The 20,814-nt window shown below is 41.6% G+C and overlaps 1 long non-coding RNA gene across 1 annotated transcript; it reads left to right on the top strand.

The window, feature by feature from the left end:
- The first annotated feature begins 8,923 nt into the window (after positions 1-8,923).
- Positions 8,924-19,857, top strand: LOC115647631. Its single transcript, XR_003999377.1, has 3 exons — positions 8,924-9,030; positions 9,472-9,524; positions 19,653-19,857. It is a non-coding gene; the product is annotated as an uncharacterized LOC115647631 (long non-coding RNA).
- The last annotated feature ends 957 nt before the right edge of the window (positions 19,858-20,814 follow it).

The raw sequence follows: 20,814 nt of genomic DNA, 5'->3' as shown, positions 1-20,814 counted from the left end.
AACACAAAGTGAACTGAATGGCCTTGTCAGGGATTTGGAACTACCCAAGAGTAAGGCAGAGCTGTTGGGCTCCAGACTACAGCAGTGGAATCTCCTGGCAGGCTATCAGGGCAAATGGAGCCCATCAATGCTTGCAGACTATTGCTGGACAGTGACAAGAGATGCTCCATTTAATGAATACAAGAGACAAGCCAAGAAGCGCCGAGTAGACACTGAATAGGACTAAACTATGTACATAATAGTTTTTTGCCTTTTGTTTCATAATAATTTTATTTATATAACCCTTTTGCTGATTTTTAAAGTGTTACATAAACAGGACAGGTGAAATATTATCATGTAAAGCAACCATAAATACATGAAAAGACCTAGGTTTACAATTTATGATTAAAACTCTACTATCTACACAATATACATAGACATAAAATGTAAAAACTTAAATATCTTAGAAACAGTAGCCAATCAGTTGTTTTAATTGTCATATTTGAATTCAGCACATCAAAATACATAATAAATATCACATTTTATCTCTGAAGCAGACAACTTCTCAAAAATTGTAGACTGGTGTAATGGGCTCCTCAATCTAGCAGAGCAAGATATAACACAGTCCAATGACTTGAAGTTGAAACTAGACAAATTCAGATTGGAAATAAGGTGTAAAATTTTAACAGGGAGGGTAATTAACCATTAGGCCAATTTACCGGGTCATGGTGGATTCTCCATCACTGACAATTTTTAAATCAAGATTGGATGTTTTTTTTTAAAAAGATCAGCTCTAGGAATTATTCTGGGAAAGTTCTAAGGCCTGTGCTATACATGAAGTCAGACTAGATGATCACAATGGGTCCTTTTGGTCTTGGAATCTATTAATCAACCCCTAACCCCAAGATGGCCTGGAATTTGAGCCTAATCCTAATCTTAATCTGTATCTGAATATCAGCACTTCAACCTATCTGTAATTCCAGCTAACAGATCATTAACTTCCCAGAACCATTATCTGTTTATATTTCATTTGCTCATATCAAACACTTTGTTGGTTGTTAGGGCTGACTTTTTTTCCTTTATACATTACCTCTTTTATGTCTTTTTATTTTTTATTCATATACTAATTTTCATTTTTAAAATATCAAAATGAGAACCTGCCCAGTAATTTGCTCTTAAGAGTCATGTGAGACCAAGGTAATTCTTGACACGAATTCACTTGAAGATGGTGACTCCAGTGGGAATTAGTGGAGTTACAGTGCCCACTCAGTCTAAAATGATTTGTTTTGCGGACATCTTCCTGTGGACCAAATGTGTTCTGCTGCCAGTGGCAAAAATTGGCACATTTTCCTATAGTCAATCAAATGGAATGGGGTGCTGTTAGCTTGATGTTGCTTTTCCCTCCATATACATTAATAATTTTAATATGTTTATTTATAATGACCAACATTTTTATAAAGGCCATTCAAGATCAATGGAACGATACATTTCATGTATTTTCCACTAAATGACTGTGTTATGTTGTGCGAGTGATAGCCATTTGTTTTTGTAATTGATGGCTTGGGCATCCTAGAGCTTGGCTAGGTGCCCCTTTTTATTTGTGTATGTAAATGTAATAGCATGTAAAAAAAAATTGCTTGAGCCCCAGCACCTCTTTCATTCCAAATTAAGCACTGCTCTTTATATACCACAAAAGGGGTGGACATAGAACATGTAACTTGGCTGGAGGGCTGGCTCACGGAAGAAGACAGTTCACCATAGACCAGTGTGGCTGTCATATGGGGCTTCAGAAAAGAAGAGGACTTGCCATGCCTGCCTGACCACTGGCTGGAGCCCGCGGTGAGCAATCTCATTCATAACAAGGTTGACTTAATTAATTTACTTTCATTTGAATTTGCGACCTAGGAGTAAAGGCTGCCATTACTAGTCCCCTGAAGGTATCCAGCCTACCTCCCACGCTCCTTTAATTTCTATTTGCATATTATTACTGTTCAGCTATTTCTATGTTGTTGTCTATTCTACTGGATCTTAATGATCTAATACATAGTGCTGGTTCCACAGCTGGGGTCAATGAAGCTATGCCAGTTGACACCAGTGGAAGTACTGGCCCATCACATTCTATCATAAGCTAACAGTTGGATGGCATACATCATAATAGTTATAGCTTTCATCCTGCTAAATTGTGAGCTATATTTTTGGAATTATGTCTATTTTTATTTCTTAAAACACCAATGGAGCAAAAATTTATTTGTCTACAAAAACAGAACAGAATAATAATCTTACTGTGCTCTCAAAGAATTCCTATATACCTGAAAGAATTCCTATATTCCTGAATTTTGAGTCCAGATCCAATACTCTCCTCTTTTAAACTTATTCTATCCTGGATTAACTATGCCACATATCTTCCAATGACACTATAGAAGAGAATTTTCTTTTAGTTTCAAATCTGGCAACGTGTGTTTAAATCTCTCTCTCTCTCTTTAAAAAAGATTTGCTGATTGCAATTTGATTACTTGTTCAGCATTTAACAAAATATGTTACTCTAATTGAAGCCTAGAAATAGAAATCTGATCAATGGTTCTAAGTGAATCTTATAAATGTTTGATTTGATATTGTTCTGTTCATCTCAAGATTCAGTGTTATAATAGAGGCTGCTTTTTAAGTGTCTACAGGAAATATATTAAAAAAATAAGTTTTGTATTTACAAAGCAACTTTCTTCATAGATCCCCAAAGTGGGCAAGCACCATAGTGGGGTACTCATTTTTATAGATGGGGGCGGGGAAAACTGAGGCCCTAGGTCTTTACAGTGGGGTTTTCAAGTCTCATTGAAAGTCTGCTTTACACCATCCAGAGATTTTTCCTATGCAGATAGACTTCTCTAAAGGGAACCTCAACTTGAGTTAGTTTACTGTGGTGTTTATGCAGCACTAAGTGAATTTTGCGGACTGAGAATCCTGCCTTCTGTCTACAGCTGTAACAAGTTGTGCTGTAGCACATTCACAATTGCCCTGAATTTGCAATTCAGTATTAAACTGTGGCTGAGGGCTTGCATATAGGGGAAAGGTGAGAGTTTTCTGAGTGTGCTATAACTATATCAAAAGAATGTGATCAAACTCGCTTATGGAGGCATCTGAATATCAAACATGCATTAGCATGTTTGTGAGACTGGCTTTTACTGTGTGCTGCAGTCTACATTTTCACTCCCATGTTACTCTCGGTCTTCCATGTTTGGTATTGGAGTTTTCCAGTTCACTGCCATTTAACTATCTTGCTCTTGAGTCACCCAGGTCCCATAATGCTGCCAAGGCAAGGCAGTGCTCCCTGTGTCACATGCCATCATCCAGTTTTCAAAATATTTTCATTGCTGTCCATGAAATCCAGTACTCCCCATCCCAACCCCAAACGTTAACAAATAAGACTGGTCCATAAATCAGAAGAGTTGGGTTTTTTTAAATGAGGGGGTTGAGTGGCTTTTTTTTGGTCTCTTTGACTTTTGAAACCCCTGCTGCCCTGCCTACTCCCCGTGTGAGTGATAAAAACAGTGTTGCTAATTCTCCCATATTTTATACAGTAAAGTGACTTGGGCCCCTGCTATAGGAACTTTTGCTGGAGGACCAACCAAATTCTAACAAAATAATTCTCTGTCCCACCCAGCAATTCTCCCCTCCAACCCTCACATCAATTTTGCCCTCCTCAGCCCCACATCTGCCCCTTGCCTCTCAGTGCACCTCTGCTCCTTCTGCAGCTCCAGGAGCTCTCCACCCCCTCTACAGCCAGAACCCCATTCCCAGCTCTTGAGGAGGAGAGCAAGCTCCGGGGTTTTTCACCACTTCTCTCCCTTTCCAAGCTGGATGTTGCAGAGATGGAGACAGGAGGGGGAAAAGAAAGCAGAATGACCTATTTTGGGCAGGGTGGAGGAGGGTGCTGAGCTGCCTGAACTGCTGGACTCTTTCTACCCCCTCTCACATCTTCCCTGCTTGTGAGAATGTCTGATGCTCTCCTCAGTCCTCTCCCCACTCTCCTCTTGGCTCCTGAGAACAGAGCTGCCCAGAGGGGGTTGGCAAATGGTGTAATTTACCCTGGGCTCCACAGAGGCCCCATGAGCCCTGGCCAGCAGCAGTCCGGGTCCTCGGTGGCAGGGGGCCCTTCAGTCACTCTGGGTCTTCGGCAGCATTTCGGCTGTGGGGGGCCCTTCAGTGCTGCCGAAGCTGCGGAGCGACTGAAGGGGCCCCCTGCTGCTGAAATGCTGCTGAAGACCTGGACCGCTGCCGGGTGAGTACAAGCGCTGCAGTTCCCCCTCTTTGCCCCAGGGCCCCTGAATCCTCTGGGTGGCCCTGCCTGAGAGGAAGGAGGAGAGCTCTGCAGCAGCTCTAATTGGCTGATCTTTCCCAAGAGGTGGGGAAGGCAGCCAATAAGAAAGATATATTCCCCTGGACAGGACTGACAATTGCACGAGAGCTGGAGCTTCTCCCATAATGGTGAGGCTAAAATTGTGTTACTTTCCAGGAAATAGTGAAAATTGGCAACACTAGAATCCTTGAACACCGTATATCCACGAGGATTTATATACTTATATAGTATGGTGCACTGTAGGGTACAGGTGCATGTTACATACATGAGGGTTACCAATCATTGCCAACTGGACTTCAGGGAAACCACCATTTCTTTCCAGAATGGGGGACAGGGAGTTACCCATCCTGGAAGTGGGATGATGATGATGATGCTAAAAGCAGACTGAAGGCCAATTTGCAAGATGCTGTTTGTATTTGTTTGCTCAGGCAATTATTATAATCCACTCATCTGCAAAAGTGCTTTCTGTTGTTGTTGTTAGATCATTAACCTTAACAGTGTCAACATGCTCCCAGGATGCAGTTCAATTATGACTGCACAGAGTAAGAGTGAAGAGCATGTTTCATGTGGAGGAAAGAGCTCGCTGTTCATGCTTTATTGGTTCCTGAGAAGCACAAATCCTATAAACACAGTCCAAATGCTCAGAGCTGACTGCTACATTGCAAGGAGAAATGGACCCACTTACAAATATTTACTAATCTGTCACTGTTCAATTCTTGCAAGAGGAGAAAAACGCCATGTCAGCCTCTTGTGAATTCTGTCATGGTGAAAACATATATCCATTTGCAGTGGCACATGCACAGAATCCTTGGTATAAGCAGGGAGTTGATGCCCCGCTCATTTACGCCAATGATTTCAGTGGAGTTACTCCTGATTTGCACTGATGTAACTGACAGGGGAACCAGACCCCAGGATTCTACTTCGTCTTCTTGCTATTCAAAATTCCATGAAAGTGAAATTGCTTGGTGGTCATGGATAGTGCTTAATCCTGTCAGCCACGAAAATACACAATGCAAGTAGAGATGAAGCAAACACACTGACCCTGATTCTCATTTACATACAGTTGCTGTTACACCACGCTGACAGCATAGAGGCTCATTAAAGTGAGTTTAAATGTAACACACCAAAGTGCTGTGAAAACATAGGATTTTTTCACATGGGTTAATGGTGTTATGGTTTTTTCACCAAAGTACTAAAGGCTTAAAAGCAATCCTGTTCTAGTGCCAAATAAAACAGTCACTTTCAATAGGGTTATGGTCAGAAAAGTTTCTGTGTAAAAAATGGCTACCATTTACTGTAATGATATTTATAAATAGATTTCATATTAGATTGGGGATATTGGCCCTTTAAATGGAAAACTCTACTTTGTTCAGGGATTTAATACTTTATTGAGCACATATGTTATTAGCTAATAATCTTAGAAAGAGGAACAATATTTTTATCCAAAGTGCAGCAAGGCTGCTTGCTACCATAGCAAAACCAAGCTGTATAAAATATGATCATCTCCTCAGTTGCACTTGACAGCTCCCACTGAAGTCGGTATCTATTTAGGCTCTTAGACTGCACTCGGTATCGGCATCAATGGGACTTGCTTGCATGCATTTAACAGACAGGATAATCAGGCCCTACGTTACCAAAACAGTCCTGATAAAATAGGACACCTGATTTTTTTTGCCTAAAATTAAATTTGAATGTTTTTGAAAGACGCTTAAGTTTTTAATAACTTATTTAAATATTTGGGTTCCCCCTGCTCTTCCTGGTTCAGGCAGGGAACAAGCTGAGGGTACAGATGCATTGCCATTTGGAGGTGTAATTCCCAGTTCAAGTAGACATATCCACCCAATTATGCACCTACGAGCTTGGATGGGATTGTACTCAGGCAGCTAACCCAAGATGCCACCTGTGCCACCACAGCCAAACTGCTGTTTTGAGCAAAGCTCGCACTCGGATGTTGATCTGAGCTGGGTACTACGACTCCCAGCTGCTTCATGAGAGGCTGTTCTGTTGAGATTTCCAGCCCACTGTTACAGGTGGGGGTGTTCCAAATGAGTATTGATGCATCTTTTATTCTTGTTGATCCCAAATGAGCTGTCAGCCATTTGAGTTTAGGTATTGTCCGATCACTAACGCAGTTATTAGCCAGGCTGAGCGGGCAAGTGGCATTATGATGTACCAGCTCTTTGTTAGTAACTCTGTCAGTTTGTACAAAAATGTATAACCATTTTTGTAAATGGAAGATTAATGGTGAGATTCTGTGCTCCATCTGTAAGAGCCATGGGGGAGGAGGGCACCTTCCTGACCCTGGAAAGGCCCTGTCATAATACAGATTGGGCAAGGGATCCAGTTGTCTACACTATGAGCTAGGGCTATGATTTCCTCTGCTGATCTACACACACTTGCACTAACTCAGAGGGTATGTACTTGGTATGGCTCAGCCGTGCCTCCACTGCCACTGCCATGGCTAGACTGCTATTTATACTCATGCTGGAGATGGGGCTTTTAGTGCTCCTTTACACTACTCCAACCCTTTGCTCACCGGAAAGAGGCTAGAGCTGGGATGAGGCTTTCACCCTAACTTTCTAGCCCCTGTAGCTGGGGAGAATTCTCCAAATGTGAATGGACTGCCTTACTATGTCTGTAGATGTTCCTCTAAATTCATTCCTCCAAAAGGTGTCCATTCCTCTCAATCCACTTAATTTGCGTGTTAACTCTGAAGTCTAATGACAACAATCATCATGTCTACATTGTTAATTGTTAATCATTTCAGCAGAAACATCAGCCAGCAATGAGGATGAACTGCAGGCAGATCTTTGAGAAGAATACTGCCATTTTTTCCATCTTGACCCCTCTACATATCTGTAGTTAATAAGTTAGCTAAGAGCATCAGATACATCAAGTCTCACAGAAGAGTCATACAGTTTGTCACACATTCCAAAGAGATCTTATTAAAAACAGACTTTTCTCCCAGCCTTCTGCATGGCTCCTGACACAGATTTACACTTGCCCTGGATAAGCTCTCAGTGTCAGGTCAAGTGAATAATAGATTCAGTTTGTGGCTGAGATTTGGTTTCAGATAAATTAGTCTAAAGAGCTTGGCAAAGACAAAATGTTAAACAAACTTCCTATCCACTTGTGGCTGGGATGCATGTTAGGGCAGCCTTCAGGGCATGTCTATCAGCACCAGAAGTTAAACCTTAGCAGTGCGAGTTTGGGGAAAGAATCAGCCCCTTACCAATCCCCATCAGTCCCAGGTTTGGAGAAGAACCAGTCCCCCAGCCTTGCACTGGCCTTAGCACTGGTGCAAGAATGAATTCAGACCTTGTCTTTGCCTCTTGTCTGTTTGTTTCCATCTGTCCACTCCCCTTTATGCTCTCCGGTTGTTTGTTTGTACTGCAGTGAGACCAGTCTTCTGGGTGCTGTGCCAGCTGATATAAAAGAACTTAGAGTCTAAGATCAAGACCCCAGGGTGGGTGTGGAACACCTGTGTGTGTGGAGGGGGCGTTGTTGAGGACAGCAAGTATGGCAGTAACAGGGACACAGGGTTGCATTGATTAGCTATTTCTTTTTCTAATGAATAGCTGTACAGAAATAAATGAGGAGAGCTTTTAATGGATCTCCTGACAGGCCACTCTCTTAGTGTTGTCAGCCAGTTGACCATATGTGATGGGAAGGGAGAGGGGTTGAGAAGCAATCAGAGGGAGGTCAGCATTCTTTCTCCATTCTTTGTTTTACCTTCATTAGACAACACTGCTGCTTTCATACCTCAGTGCTGTTGTGCTGTGCAGACCTAAGGTGACTCAGCTGGGTCCAAAATGCCTTGAAAACAAGGCAAGAGGACCCCTGCACCTGAACTAATCACTGCACTTTTCTCTATGTAAACATAGCATGACAACAGCTGGCTGCCCAGGGGTTAAAACTGCATCAAAATATAAACACTTTGAACCCCACTGTGCTTTTCTTATTGGAGGCAGCAGGACTGGGTATGAGATTCGCAAGCTTACTAGAGAGTACTTAGCCCTGTAACTCCCAGTCATTTCAGTGGGAGCTCTGTGGCTAAATTCTCCCAGCTGGCTTTGAAATCTCAACCTCCATACGTTGGTTTACTGGGGAGTGGTGCTGTTACAAACCCACATTCCAGGCAAAGGATATGCTAGTGCTCCTAACTTCCAAAAGCTACAGGGAATTAAAAGCTCTTTGCTCCAGATCCTCAGCTGCTGTAAATTGGCTTAGCTCTACTGAAGTCAATGGAGCTACACTGATTTACCCCAGCAGAGGATTTGCTCTTTCAGTCCATATCAAAGTATTTGTTGTTTCCAGTCGAATGCAAGTGAAACACTGATGAATTTGAATAAGATCTGTAGCCAGGGGATTTTAATGAATAAAAATATGTTTTTAAAAAACTAGTGCAGGCCCTTTTACTCTTGCCAACACTTCGTGTTTTGTCTTTTGTTCAGTGTGATTGCATCTGCATCACTATGGTAGCTAATGAATAATTATTTAATTTACCAACCTCTCGTGGCAGCATTTTAGTGTTAAAGATATTGCAACACAGTCTCTCTTTCTCCACACCCATGCACAGTCTGTCACAAGGAAAAACTATAAATCCTTGATATTCTTATTTTAGGCTAAATTTGTTTACCTGTCTGTTCAGATGCGACACAAGAGCTTTATTTAATGTGACTATGGCCACAAGCTAAACAGTAGGTGCAGATAAACATGGTTACATTTTTTCATTTTTACTGTCAACATATATCAGCTCTCATCTGATCCACCTGAAATGAATACTGTACCATCTATATCGCTGGGAATTCCTGCAAAATTTCCAGAGCTCGCTCATGCAAATTTGTGCTAAGCTTTTTGAAGAGAACTGGTGTTTCTTTTTAAAAGAATAACTTGTCCTAAAGTGGTGTTCTTGGGGCATGGGAGTGGGGCAGGTGTATGTGTGGGAAGCTTTTCAAACATATCTTTCAGATTCTGGGACACAACCATGAATCATCTCAGATTTTCAAGGAAGGAGTGACCAGAGGGTATCAGAGGAGTATGGGGTGGTATGAGTTCTTTTTGGGGGACTAATTAGGTGGGGGACTGGTGGCAGAGATTCATATTTATTTACTATCTTCCTGCTCTCTTATCTATTCCAGCATGCTAGAGATTCTCCAGTGGGCCCTGAAAACCTGGGGCATCCCAGACTGAGGTAAGTGTTTTGTTTGGGGAGGGGGAAACCCCTATAAATATGTGCACATGTGTTTGTATCTGAAGTGGAATTGCAGCAATTTTTAAAACTACTTGTTTTACAGATTGAGCCACAGGAGCCTATTTCCCAGGTTTTTGTCTGTATTTTTAAATAACATTGTTCCCGTCTGTTACCCTGGTGTCATTGCTTGAGGAAGTGGGTGTGTGGAAGTAGTGAGGGGGGGGAAGGCTGAGCAGTATAGCCACCTGTGCCAGCCTAGTGTGCTGTCAGGACCTTCCCTGAACAGGAAGACTGTGGGTGACTGCTAAAGTAGTGTCAGCTTTCACCTCCTGACTCAGGGCCGGCGCTTCCATTTAGGTGGCCTAGGCAATCGCTTCGGGGTGCCAGGATTATTGGGGGGCAGCATTTTGCTGGGGGGAGGGCGCAGGCAGCTCTGGACCTGCTCGCAGTCGTGCCTGCGGAGGGTCCCGGGTCCGCGGCTCCAGTGGAGCTGCCGCAGGCTTTCCTGCAGACGGTCCGCTGCTCCCCGCGGCTCGGTGGACCTCCCGCAGGCACGGCTGTGGCAGCTCCACCGGAGCCGCCGGACCAGTGCGCAGGCAGAAAGTGAGGTTGACAAAAGCCTTTTGGGGGAGGAGTAGCCAGGAATCCATCATGGCAATGTTTCCCAACAGAAAATTGGATTTTTTTTTTTCAAAATTGAAGTTTTCCTGCAGAAAATGTCAATTTTTGCAAAAAGGGAAATTCTCAGAGAAAATTCTCAGCCAACTTTACTGAGGAGGGTGGTGACAGATGCTCAGCATCCAAGGACTAGCTGTGATGGGGGGCAATTCTCAGCTTCCCCTTTAGGGTGGCTTTCTGGCTGCTTTGTGCTAGCTCAGTGCAATGCAGCCTAAAGCAGGGTTCAGGAACCAGATCTTGGATTGTAAATGTCTCCAGAACAGACACTTGTGAGATTTCACTCACTTTCTGGTGGGAAATGCCTTAAGAAAAGCTTTTTCTCACAATGTTTGGTGTTTCTGGTCCCTGTCAGAAGCTGGTGTGGAAAAAAAACAAACTATTAAACAAAATGAAATAACTTTTTCAAACCTCATTAAATGTTGAATCTCTAACTCTTCCAAATATGACCTGAGTTTGACTCATCATGCATCTTTTTAAAATTCAGGTTCTCAGCAGCCTGAATAATTTGCGGCCCGCACATCTCTGTGGCACCACTTTTGTTTCCAGACCTAAGTGGTCTGTTTACTCATAAATAAAATAGAGAGATGTAAAGTTACCGCCTGCAAAGTAACACAGATTCATATGAAATAAATATAGCTGAGGGTTTACTGTCTGTGTTGCTAGCAGAGTAATGACTTGTCAGCACAATTGTCTTCCAAAAGAGGCCAAGGGGAGGAAATAATGCAGGTTGATCCTGTAGGTTTCTGGGGAATGATGATGTAGCTTGAAGAGAAAGATGACACTAAAATGAATTTCATTAATGAGCTCTGTTCATCACATTCTAGAATACAAAAGGGAAAGCATAGTTCATGCAATAGTTGACTTTTAGCTGTGAAGGAGACACCTGCTATTGAAATACATTAGATAGATGTGATCCGCCAAAGCAATGGAATAGGTACAGCGGCGAAGTTTCAGTCCTTGAAAAATAGCCTTTCACACCACTGAGAGATTGATTACTAAAGTTTTCCTTTAAATACATCCTAATGCATTGCCATATTGACTTCAGTGAGGCTCCATGTAGACACAAGAGGACTGCCTGCATAGATCTATTGTAGAGTCCAGGGCCTATGTTTGTAGAATCATTGAGTTGCTCTTCTGGTGAAACAAGCTATACAAATGGCCAGTATTTTTTTTTATTTATATTTTTGTCTTAAAGTGTAATTATTTGTCTCTAACACTTACATAGTCCTAAAGCCATAAAAATACATCTTTACAAAAATTAATTTAGCCCATTATTTTCGGGCGTTATGGTGTAGGAGATCATAAGTTCTCGGCACATACCATGAAATGTAATAGTAAGTCTTTGATTCGACTTGATGAAATGTTAAACAGTCCTTCTGTATGGTATCTGTAACAAAGCTGGAAGATAATAGCGTGATTGAAAAGGTCTTAAATCAGTTCGAACTGTGGGCAACCATGCCCACAGTTTGCTTAATTTTTTAAACCTTTTTTGGTAAATTAATATTTTGGACAACGATGAATATAAATAATTTACATCCACAGCTTTCATGTTGTATGCTCACTGAGCTGGATTTCCAAAGGCATCAAGCCAGGATCTAATTCCTGGCTTTATTAGGTCATGAAACAGAATGTGCACAGAAGATATGATGTCCTTAAGCTGCAGCATCAGCAGCAACAGACAGACCTAATGCTGCTGGACTTAACAGAATTAGATTTCATGTATAGTTAATGAATGCAAATGTCACTTAATTTTTACAGCTAGTGATGTAATACATTGTATAAGACACACACACATGCAATTGCAAAAATTATTCAGATTTGTGATTCCTGCAGCCCGTGTCCTGTTTCAGCCCTGTAAAATGTATACTTCTGTGAGGAAAGGCCGTAGAAAAATGCCAGCAAGATTACTGTGTAATTTAAAGCCACCCGAGGAGCAATATTAAAATATGCATTAGGATGTTACGAAGGTTGCATGTGTTTTTATTTTCCAAGTAGTAAGAAATAGTTAAGAGCTGGTGGCAGCTGCAGCCACAAGAGTGGGAGCTGGGTTCGGACTGATACTGAGCAGCTTCCTGAAGAGAAACAGGTTAGTCTCCTGAGGGCTGTAATACCTTGGTCTCATTCCTGTTTTTGGATTTAATATGTGAATGGCTGGTGTGTTAGTGGCCTGTAACATACAGGGGTTTGGACTAGATGATCTGATTTTCCCCTTCTGGCCTTAAACTCTTTGACTCTAAACACTTACAACACTCCACAAGGTATTTCGAATCTTTCAAACAATATATACAGCATTTCTAGTTCTTTCTCTCAGTCCCTGGCCCAATAAAAACAGTGAGAAGGCCAAATTCAATCCATGTATAAGGAGGTCAGAGGTGTAATTCCAGTGGACTTATGCCAGAGCTGGCCCTAGAAGTGTGTTGCTCAACAGTTTTTTCCCTCTGACCAATTAATCATCAGGTCTATAGGAACTATGAAGAGAGTCCCATTCAGCTCTCCTTGACAGAAAGGAGGAACAGATGAGATTTTTCCACTTTTTCCATCAAGGAAAGCTGAATGGGCCTTGATATAAGGCCTAGAGATTTGCTGAGTGAAAAGTGAGGAGGAGGAGGAGAATGGAAGGGTCAATTAAACATGCAGAGCACCCCAAAAAATAGAAGTCTTCAAAAAAAAATTTAATGAAAATCATAGCTTAATCCCTAATTCTCAAACACAGCAAAGGCAAGAGCAGAATGGACATGGAAAAATGGTTCAAATCTATAGGAGACCCCCATGCATGGAGAAGTCTGACTACACATTAAACTAGACGAAGTCAGACAAGTATAGGACCTTTCCTATGCTATAGGCTGATCCTGCACCCACTGGATTCTGTACAAAACTGCCATTGCCTTTAATGGGAAGAAATACAATTTGTAAAGATACATCTCAAATAGGGTGACCAGACAGCAAGTGTGAAAAATCAGGATGAGGGTGGGGGGTAATAGAAGCCTATATAAGAAAAAGCCCCCAAAATCAGGATTGTCCCTATAAAATTGGAACATTTGGTTACCCTCATCTCAAATGACAACAACAAATCCACATTTTTAGGCATAGTAGAAGGAAAAAGCACACAATGTAATTTGAAAGAGAAATTCTAGGTTAGCCTACACATTTATTACACAAATTGCTGTTTGAAGTCAGTTAGTCTTTGCAAATTACATTTGGGGGGATGACTTGCCCTACTCCCCTCTTGCACATTAGATGGACCAGCTATATATATTTCCCTGGAGTATACACCACAGAGGTCACCCAGCCAGACAGCTATTCATTCCAGTGAATAAGCAGCTCAACTCTCACAATGTGTGTTTGAATCCCCACTCAGCTGAGCCATGATCATCACCAGTACTTCACGGTGAGTTCTGAATTATGTTTCCCAACCACCACTGGTTTGGGATGGAGGCCATGAACTTGTATAAATTTGACCCTTTATATAACTTTTGCCAGGGCTACTTGCCACAAAATGCTTCTAGCAAATTGGCATTCCCCCACCTCTTTACACTTTACTCTGGACGTGCTGATAGTGTAAAAAGTTTTGCAGGTCATGCAGAAAATATTTAAGGCTGTTTCTGCTTCCTATGGAAAAAAGTATTGCTTTCCTGCCAGACAGATGGACCTGTAAGAAGCTGGGGCATATTCTCAATTGATGTAATTGCTGTAGCAAATTGCAACAAAGAGAAAATGGAAGAAAAAATTGGCCAATGTAATTTAATAATTATTTAAATATTCTAGTAAGGAAAGAGTTGAGTGAAAAAAAATCTGGTGTCTGCTCTCTTTATTTTCTTTTATGACACCATTTTGCTTATGACATCAAGAAAAGGACAATGTCTAGTATTACTCAAACTTGAGCAAAGTTCCCAGCAGTTACCACCTGTGAAAGTATGATCAATCTTTTTTATAGTGAAAAGTGTTTTATTCTAGACTCATTTTACTTCTACAACAATGCACGTACAGAAAATCCAACACTGCCATATATCCGCATAAATATTTGATACCTTTAATAGCATATGCAGCACACACTGTACGGTGACCCTTGGGCAGAAAGACCAAGTAAACTCGTGTACCACCTGTGTATATTATATTGTGGTATTCTGGTAATATGCCAAGGTCTCCTGAAAAAACAAACAGTTCTAGTCACACAGTTTCAAAAATCAGAAGGGCTGTACTATTTAATAATTAAACAAAACTGAGACATTGGTAGGTGATTCACATTATTTATTGAAATAACACAAAAATCATCAACCACTCACAGTCACTTCTCTTATAAACATCTGTTCTTTGGGGAATTGCTTACATGAGGAGAAATCCTGTTTTTTAGAAATGTAATAAGCAAAAAAAGTGGTTTTGGGACTATTATAATGCAAATGCCACTTCTGCTGTGAGCAAGATTATTATTCACCCTGGATTTAATTTAACTTGGAGAATGTGAGCCATGATTTTACCTACTAGGAAAATACACCTCGCAGACAAATTTTGCCTTCGCCAGGGTTTACATAGTCTTTCTGTGAATTTGCAGTATTTTCTGGTAAATGTAACTTACATTCTCTCCGGACTGTGGAGAGTGTGCTTTGAATAAGAAGCAGTGAAGTACTGTGATCCAGTCTTGAGTCTGCAGACAGGTAGAAATGATAGCTCTGCAGGAATACCTTTTGTTGCAACAACCCAACTTGCCACCCCATATGTACTAAAAGTAGTAGAACTGAGAAAACCTACTAGACTTCTACTGGCAGAGGTCAGAAATCAGAATTTTTATGCCACAGGAAATTCTGGTATGTCTACATTTTTCATTCTGAATAGGGACAAAAAGTCAAATATAGAATTTTCCCTGAAGAGGAAAGTTTAGAAAAATTTCAATTTGGAAATGCCAGAACATTTTATTTTGACATTGTGCATTGATTTGTCCAACTGATTTGAAATGTTTAGTTTTTATTTGGTTTCACACTTAATTTGTGTCCACCTGAGTCACCTCAGTGTTTCATGCCCCTACTTTCCTCTCTTGGTTGAGATCCCTAGCTGGACTACCTCTTTCATGATGCACTGCAGCCATTAAACTACCATAATGCAGTGCAGCAGTTCAACCAGAGGGGAGACCATGGTGAATCATGGGAGCTGTAGTCCATGGAGGTAGCCTGGCCCCTGTCAGAGAATGGGGACATGAGGCACTCAAACTACCATTACAGAGGTCAGCACCACCATGTTAAGTGATGTCAGATAGGAAGTCCAGTAATTTTGTCATTAGTGGGGGTTCCAGGCTGAGGCAGGGGGCTGGGGTGTGGGAAGGGGTATGGGCTCTGGGCTGGTGGTTTGGGTTTTGGGGTGGGGCCAGAAATGAGGGGCTTAAGGCATGGGAGGGGGCCCTGGGCTGGAGAGTGGGTTGGGTCCAGATGGGGGTGCAGGCTCTGGGGTGGGGTTGGGGATGAAGGGTTTGGGGTGTAGGAGGGTGCTCCAGACGGGGACCATGGGTTTCGGAGGGTGGGAGGTGGATCAGGGCTGGGGTGGGGTGTGTGTGTGTGTGTGTTCAGGTCCTGTGCAGCGTTTACCTTAAGCAGCTCCCAGAAGCAGCAGCATGTCCTCCCTCTGGCTCCTCACTGGAGGCATGACCAGGTGGCTCTGTGTGCTGCCCCATCTACAGGCGCCACCCCCCCCCAGCTCCCATTGGCCTATGCGTGTTGGAGAAAAGAGGCCAAGAGAAGGAGTTGAGTGTGTATCTTCAGAGGAAGCAGGGGGGCAAGGTTTCTTGGGCAAGTGCTTGCTGGAGTGGCAGACTTTGGGATTTCTGAGAAAGCAAACTGTTTGTTCTTTGTTCAAGGAAAACATTTTTTAAATAAACAAGATCACACCCAGAATATATCTAATTCATAGAACTGTCTCTCATCCTAACAGAAACAGTCTTCTAAAGCCCTGAAGTTTGGCTAACTACTTGGGCCAAAGGGGCAACAATATATTGTATTTGCAATGCAAGTTTTGAATGTTTGAGATATTAAACAATGTTATCTAATATTTCCTTTTCTTTTTATATCAAGAATCAGTGAATTCAAATATTTAGATAAGTAGATTCATGTTAAGATTGATTCTAAATCATGCAATTGTCTCCTCCCTTTTTTATCATCAAGTATTTTGCATATGCCATATGTGCAATTCATTTGCACAAGAATAAGAAATATATGGAAAGTGAATAGTTATTTCCAGGGGGACAGAAATGCCACTGAAACAAGGATAAACCCTCTTATGACCTATGCCCTATAATTAGTTCTAGTTGGATATTATGTTTTGAAGGGAGTAGGTGAAAGTTAGGGACTGTCTCCAAGAATTACCACTTCAGTATATTACCTGGAGAAACTCCTACTAGGGACCCAACCCAGCACAAAGCTGGCGTACAACATCCTCAGTGCAATCAGAGTGAGGAAATGGGCTTTTAAAACAAAGGTGCTTTACTGTTTCCTAAATGCTGAGATTTGGAACATAGGAAGCTGATATGTGATTGGTTAATTCCAATTGTTTGTCAGCACAGTTTTGAATCAGAGTGATCCAACATGTGTTCTCTATGTATTGCACAGATTACAAGAATGATAGAGAAATATAGTTCACTTAGTTTTTCTTCTCATGAAAATAACTAACTCTTTCCATCATCACTCATTATATGCAGATAAAAGGTGATAGAAATGAAGCATTCACAGGAATAGACACCGTAAAGAAAGGCAGCTCACTATTAATACGGGAGTAACTGTATCCATCCATGTGTTAAATCTATGAGTATGGCCACTGGGAATAAGGGCCAAAATGTTCAAACTGAATACCTAAATTCAGGCACTTAAATTCATATTTAGGCACCTAGATAGCAGTCTATCTTTGGCCGTGTGGTTGCCAGAAGCCTGAGCAGATCAGGTTGAATTTGGCATTCCTGCAGTTAATACATGTTGGGCCTTTTCTCCAACGATCCTTTCACCCAAGAGCTTACCAAACACAGTGTGCACAGCAGATGCTGAAACTTTGGCTCATTTGCTGCTTTCATACTTCCCATGTGTGAAAATATTGTTAATATAGACAAAATTAGAGGGCAAGCTTATGAAGACATACAGCAGCGTCAGTAATCTCCAAATCTGCTAGTCAAGTGCTGCAGAGAATTGATTGGGCAGGACAGGAAACTCTCCACATTAAGCTATTGCAGAACAGACACTGTGTCATCACTTCCTGTGTGCAGCAGGGTGACTCAGGAATGGTTGACCTGTGAATTGATGGTTTATTTAGTAGTAAAAGGCTACTCTGCCTCTTGCTGCCTTGTACATGTGGCCAGGAATTGGCTCTTAGTTTGGTTTCTTGGTTCTATTTGGTAGCTTTTGCAGTCTGCGTAAAGATTTGTTTGCACTGACCTAAGACAAGCATGCAGTACATATGGCTCCACGTGAGCTTCCTTCCTTAATTCAGGCAAGCAGCATTCTTGCTGTTCCAGTCCTGGGATTTCCCCAAGAGTGATTTCCAATGTTGCTGAATTTGTGGTGGCTTAAATGTTGACAGATGACCACTCAAGACTGATATGAACACAAAACAGATGCTACCTGTGATACTATGCCAGAAGCAGACTCTGCTTCCGAGAACAGAAGGGCAAATGGATTAAACTACTGCACCACTTATGCCCTTTCAAAGGTGAAATGTCTACCTGTCTTCTGAAAGCTTAGACAGCGTACATAATTGCTCTGGTTTTGCTCATCAGTCTGTACTATGTAGTTCCAATTTATAGAGTTTTAGATATATACTGTTATGCTTTTTAAATAAACATTTCTCTTTTGATTTAATAATCCTTTGAACAGAAGTTTACTTCCTCCTCCTATTCTACACTTTATTGTGGGACTGAGTTGGTGTATTCCCAAATGCGTGGTCAGAACTCTTCTTGTTACATAGGCAATGCACTCTGTGTGAAGACAGGGGAAGTTTTCTTTCATTTATGGCATCATTATTGAGGAGTATGTGGAATAAACAGAGACAGGACCTAATTCACCTTGTGTTGTCATTTACACCTGTGTAAAACAAGTGTCAAGCGGATGTGGAGAACTAATCTGTGCATAAACTAATAGAGAAATAGGATTTGGTAACACTTCTACACCTACTATGGTGCAGGTGTAGATGATTGCATAAAGGCGCAAGGGAGTGGAGAATCAGGTTCATAACTGTACTTTCTTCATACATTTTTTTAAACTATTCCCAAATTCCTTGCAAATTAAAGAATATTTCAGTTTAAAATCCTAATCTCCAAAAACCGTGATTTCATATTTTTGCATGAATCCATGTACAGTCACCATTTTATTATGATAAACCTCTTCTGTACATCTCCAGTCTGTTTCATTAACCCTTATATGCAAGTCTTGAGCTAGAGTAGACAGGTGACTAGAATTTTAATCACACTAAGGCAAAAGGTCTAGTTCAGAGCTCATCTCTACCAATGTAGATCAGGGGTAACTCCATTGCAGTCGATGAGATTACACCAGCGTAAGTGAAAACAGAGTCAAGTCAATGTTGTTCAGTGTCTGTCAGACTTACTGCGTCATTGTCATTTACTACATTCACTTCCTTTCCTCGTATAGTAAAGTAACTCACCATTTCCATAGGAATTCCTTCTGTCTATACATCTACCATTCTCATTTTCTTGACAATATGCTTCCATTATTACACAGATAAAACCAACAGATAGTCTTTTGCGGTTTGTTTTCCACAAAGCAGGATATATTTTCACCAGCCTGTGCAGTATAAATTAAAATAAAAACTAAAGTGCAAATTTAAAAAGTTGAATTATTGGCTCCAATGATATTCAAGAAGGGGTGGTCGGAAAGGAGATTAAAAAAAAAAACAACTAAAACATTTTATGTCTGGTGTCCATTGGTAACCAAACACTTCGAGATAATGGTGGCCTTTTATTATGAGCAGCATAGTGATGCCTAGCACTCTACAGTGCAGTACAGAAGCCCCAGAGAATGGCAGTCTTACCTATCTCACACTCACAGAATGGGGAGCAGTGGGGACAAAGAGACTTGAGTGTCACATCACTTACAATGGTTCAAAACTGGTGTAACTCTGACTTTGATGGAGTCACTCCTGCTTTATACTTGTTAGTGAGACAAGAATCAGGCCCAGGGTTCCTTTCAAAGCTCATCCCTGCCATCCCTCAAGCAGTCAGAAAAGTTACCAGGATCCGGTCTGAGGAAGGGTATCAGAATCTGTCTCTAAATAGCTAAAAATACAGAACAAAATTAAATTCCAGCAAATCTAAAATAACAAACCAAAATGTGCACACAAGGAAGGGGAAACATTCCTCACCATTCCAACACCTCTTGCTGCCCTTGCTACAAGTGCCCTGGCCCGCTTTTAGCCAGCCAAACCCCTCCAATGTCTTTCTGTGACAAGAGCCTCCTACTTTCCTTTCAGATGGCTGTTCCTCTAGTCTTTCTGATCCTCTTCCTGGTGGGCCAAACCTACCCATCCTAACTGCAAGTGCTTTATAGGCTTGTCAAGACATGCACATCTTAAGTTTTGCACCTTGACAGCTCTGCAGTAGAAAGCAGCAAATGTGTTCTTCTGGATAACCTACTGCAGCATCTCTCCAGTCTTCATGGTTGCCATAATCACTGAATTTCAGGCATGTAACTATATAAACTTGAAAGGTGTGGCGTGGGAGGGAACCTATCCACCATACTTCATGAACCTGGGAGGTGAAGGGGACCAGAACATGGAAATACATTTCTGTATAGAGGAAGGGATTGAGGAGGGGTCTTAAATACTTGAGTGTATTCGCATGAGGGGACTACCTGAGTGAAGAAAGTGAGATGACCATTTTACTATAGTGATTACATGACCCCAATGGCTTAGGAAGTAGTAGTTTCCCCTTGAAAAGGGGAGAGAAAGCCTGCTGTATGCCCCCAAACTGGACATGGGGGAGTAGGTCTAGAGTTATCCCCCATTTTTAAAGAGGAGGTGGAGAGCTTCAGTCATCCCTGCAAAGAACTGATAGAATTAGTAAGCACATCAGGAAGGTCCCTGTAGCTGACTGCTGGTGGGCCTTCTCCCTCCTTCTCCTCAGAAGGGCACACTGGATAAGAGAAAATATTTGTTGAGTGGGGAAGGAGAAGGCTGTATTGGAAAGGGAGCCATGGTGCCTGCTGAAAGTTTGGATACACTGCAGATACAAGAAGTTTATTCTGGATGTCTATCTAAGCTAAAACTGGAAGCTAAAACTAACATTCTGAGGTAAACTTATTCCTAACATTTGGCTAGAGTGATAAATATTTCTAGAGCACACAACACAGATCAATCAATACCTATTAATATGTGTATATGCTACAACTGGGGTTTTCAAAAGAGCCAACGAGAATTAGGTGTCCAAATTCCCAGTCTACCCTTATCAGCCTCACAGTTTAGCATTGTTAACCAAAAGCCAGCCCTGGTTATTTTTGAATATAGCGGCATAGACTTAAACAATAGACATTTCACTGAGAGACATTTGTGGCGTAATAAAATCTCTATGGCCCAATGTTCCATTAATTTGGTCATGAAGTTAATGCTCTAGGAAAATGGAGCAGCCCTACGATCC

Source organism: Gopherus evgoodei, chromosome 3, assembly GCF_007399415.2.
Source record: "Gopherus evgoodei ecotype Sinaloan lineage chromosome 3, rGopEvg1_v1.p, whole genome shotgun sequence".
NCBI classification, from domain to species: domain Eukaryota; kingdom Metazoa; phylum Chordata; order Testudines; family Testudinidae; genus Gopherus; species Gopherus evgoodei.
This window is presented reverse-complemented; position numbering and strand designations above follow the sequence as displayed.